Source organism: Marmota monax, unplaced genomic scaffold, assembly GCF_021218885.2.
Source record: "Marmota monax isolate L192 unplaced genomic scaffold, Marmota_monax_Labrador192_F-V1.1 WCK01_AAM20220418_F8-fsc00135, whole genome shotgun sequence".
NCBI lineage: Eukaryota > Metazoa > Chordata > Mammalia > Rodentia > Sciuridae > Marmota > Marmota monax.
The window spans coordinates 4,016,637-4,020,862 of NW_026694339.1; the positions used below are offsets into that span (position 1 = coordinate 4,016,637).

Here is a 4,226-nt window from a genome sequence, read left to right on the forward strand (position 1 = left end):
AATTACACAGGAAGGATCACTGTACAGATGCTCCTCCTCTTGCAATGAGGTTACTTCCCTGTAAACCCATCATAAATTGAAAATACTGCTAAGTCAAAAATGCATTTACTATACCTAGCCCACCAAAAATCATTGCTTAGCCTGGACTACCTGAAACATGCTCAGAACACTTACAATAGCCTATAGTTGGGCAAAATCACCTATGACAAAGCCTATTTTATAATAAAATGTCTCATGTAACTTATTGAATACCTATGTTCAAAACAATGCTGACAACTCAGTACATTGCAGACTATCAGTTGTTTGCCTTGGTAATCACATGGCTCACCAGGAGCTGCAGATCATTGCCACTCGCCAACAGAGCATTATACAGCATACTGCTAGCTCAGAAAAAGATCAAGTTTCAAAATTCCAGGTAGGGTTTCTATTGAATACATATTGCTTTTGCACCATCTTGAAGTCTAAAAATTGTAAGTGGAACCACTGTAGGTCAAGGATTGTTTATATTAATAAACAGAAGCTAGAGTAAGTCAAGTTATCAAGTAATTTCAAAATCATAGTGGATAATCACACCAAATGGGCACTTGATATTGCTGCCAGATGGCTATAGCTCTGCTCCAAATCTCCTCAGTCTGCAACCCAAACTGACAGAACCTCCAACTACTTGAATTTTAGTGGTTACCTTGAGAGAGAATTGCATATTGGCTTTCAAAGGCTCCTGCCTAGATGTGTCACACAATGCCTCAGCATATATTTCACTGGTGAGAGCAAGTTATATGACCACAGTATACGTTAAGGTGGTAAAAGGTGGACTTCAACTATATGTCCAAGGGAGGAGAATGGGATTTTTTTTTTTTAATTCACATGAATTTAATGAAAAGAATCAGAATTTTTACAACATAATAAATACCAATATTTACCTGGTTTTGGACCAGATGGCAATGACATACAAGGCAAGAACTGGTAGAACACAGACACCAAAACCACCATCTTTGATGCAGTCACTTAGGCACTAGAAAAATATGAGTACCATTCCATATCTGGATGTATAGGAAATAACTAAAGAGTTAAACAGGGGAGTCTCTCCATCAACTTAAGGAATTCAAGTTCTTGGCATATAAATTCCCACATATTCTATCTTATTTTCATTAATTTAAGAATAGTGGCTTCAGACAACTTTAAAACTTGAGTTCCTTCTGAACTCCCCAAAGTGTTTCTGTACTTTTTTCTAATGGGGCTCTTTAAGGGTCAGCTTTATTTTTATGCATTATGACTTTCTCCCACTATACAAGGAACACTGAGGAATATTTCTTTATCTATTCCATATTGATCCTTAATTATGGTGAAAAGTGGGTGAATTCTTCTGAGATTCTTCAAAATACTTTCCATTATATCAACTAAAGATAGGTGCATGAAGTAATAACCTTTCATTCTAATAGTCTCACAGGCACTGAGAGTTACTTCTTTGGGAACATTTTCCATGGCTCAGGATCTTTATAAGTTCCTATAAGCAAGTTTCAGCCTTGCTGATGTTTATCTAAAGGTTCTAACTCCACTTCATACAGGAACAGGTGGGTTTCCATGCTGAGGGCCCACCCATGACTGCATACAGAACAGATATTAAGCTTTTGCCCAACCAAGAAACAAACAAGCAGTATCCAGATTACAGTCATTTATAATTACCAGGTCTGGGTGAAATGCATCTAACTTCCAGGTGACTTAATTTAAGATACCTACTCAATTGAAAACAACAATCAATGTGCAGTATGGTCTGTACTGAAAAATATTGCAAATCATTAAAGATGGCCACATTTCATTGAACTGAACTCCCGCAGCTCAACTCAATACTGGGCACTCAAGATGGTGGAAGAGAACTGAAGAGAGCCATCATGGGGAAAGATCTTCGAGGCACCAAGAACCAAGCAGTCCCTGGATAGGGCATGTTCCTTCTTTTCCTGGTGCACTCCTGCTGCAATAATCACCAGGCTGGAGTTTGCAATGACAAAATCATCTTTGCTGCAAACAACATTTAGCATTTTCATGAAAGAGCTGCCATGTTGAAGATCCATTGTCTCCCACTTCAGTTAATCTTCATTAACATCTACAAGGGCAAGTTCATCACTCAAGCCTTTTAATAAGATGCAGAAAGCACAGGCCATGCCCACTGAGGCGGTTCCTATAATGGAGACCTTACTGTGATAAAAGAGCTTTTCTGATATTAAATTATCAAGTTCTTGCTTTACAGTTGCCATCTCACACAAGAGCATGAAGAGCCAACACCGCTGAACTCCACCTAGGCTGTCACAGAGCACCAGCGCCCAGAAATTGCTCCCTCCCTGCTCACCCTTTGACTATCCCACAGAACTCCCGCAGCCCAGCTCAGTACTGGGCACCCAAGACAGAGGAAGAGAATTGAAAAGAGACATCATGGGAAAGATTTTCGAGGCACCAAGAACCAAGCAGTCACTGGTTAGACACCACAGCGCAGGCGCAGTTGCTGTCCCCACCCTACCTTACCCTGCTGCCGCAGCTGTGCAAGCCTCTTTACCAAGCCCTCAGGTCTGCTCAGACTAATGCTTGGAAATGGACTTCTCCAGCAAGTAAATCCTGGAACCAGAAGTTAACATGTATAACAGGCCAACCCAGATCTATGGAATTATTACTTTTCTATTCTTGGTATTATGCCAAGTAAGAATGCTTCTATCAACTCCAGATGAAACTAAGACTGAATCTTGAGCCTTAGTATGCATGTACTCATCTCCTAATAACCTGCTGTGCCATTTGCCAGCATTGTGAGAGAAACAAGCTGTTTTTTCCTGAGTGTTCACTGAAGGACCTTTTATTTAGGAAAGACTCCACTGCCTTTATTACAGTCCTCACCACAGACCCATACCTGGGGAAGTCCGCACGAGCTCCAGGACAGGGGAAAGGACCACCAGTGTGTTACTCTTAACACTAACTCCCCAGAAGAGAATGCCATTCTTTCTCATGCCAAAGGAAAGCCTATGATGGAACCCCTACTTTAAACAACTTCACAAGTGGAAAGATGAGCATTAACCCTACTGTGAACTACTGAAGTTTTCCATACTGTGAAGCTGATCACATTAGCTGCACACCAGGAATAAAGTGAGCTCAAGCTCAGAGTTCTCAAGACAAGGAAAACCTCTGATGAGGGCATGTGTGGCCATACTTCCCTCACTAAGCCATTCAGAGCACTCCCACCCCATGATTATGTTGTAATAAATTGGCTTGCATTCTACAGACATCAAACAAAGGAAAATTCCACCTTTAACCCAGAAAGCCCACTATCTGTGGACCCCAGAGCCTCCACTAGAGAGGAGGGCTTACTAGGCCCAAAGACTGTTTCCATGTTTAAGTCTCAGAACGTTTGTGAATGACCCTGATGATGGTCATGGCTACCTACCCTAGCATTACAGGGCCAAATGGACTTCTTTTAGAAAGTGCAGCCATCAACCTTATCTGCTGTTTCATTTTCAGCAGTTTCCATTATCCATAATCAACTGTAGTATGAAAATATGTCTTGAAAAAGTTGCATTACTAAACAAGTTGTAAATTGTGCATTCTTCTCAGCAGCAGATGAAACCTCACGCCATCCCACTTCACCATACCAAGGACATGAATCAACCTTTTGCCCAGAGTGTCCACACTATACATACCATCTGCCTGTTAGTCGCTTAGTAGCCACTTCAGGTATCAGATCAACTCAGTATCAAGGTGTTTGTGTCAAATACCCATTTTGATCTAACAAAGGCCCTAAAATGCAAGAGTAATGATTCTGGCAATGGGATATGCCAAAGAGAAGCAGGAAAGTGTTTCCTTTAAGTAAAATAAAATGAAAGGGATCCATTTGGAAAGAAAAGAAATCACATCCAGAGGTTGTAAGTACAATAAGAACAAATCTATCCATGGAATTGTGAAGAAGGAAAAGAAATGCATGCTAGATTTGCTGTCACATCTCCAACTGCAAAAGTTACAGCCACGGTGTGTGATTAGTGGAAAAGGTGCTGAACTTGTGTTGAATGTATATGAAAACACATACTATCCATTTTTTGGTACTATCCATTTTTTGGTACTATCCATTTTTTTACCTCCTGGGAGTTTTGGAACATATTCCTCACAGATAAGGATGAATGAAAACTCACAATAAAACAGGAATTAGCCAGGAACAGGATGGGATGGGTGATGCCAGCCATAGTGTTCAGAAA

The 4,226-nt window shown here is 40.6% G+C and overlaps 1 pseudogene; it reads right to left on the reverse strand.

Annotated features, from left to right (window-relative positions):
• Nucleotides 1-1,178: 1,178 nt before the first annotated feature.
• Nucleotides 1,179-3,370, reverse strand: LOC124109075 (L-lactate dehydrogenase A-like 6B; annotated as a pseudogene).
• Between the last annotated feature and the right edge of the window lie 856 nt (nucleotides 3,371-4,226).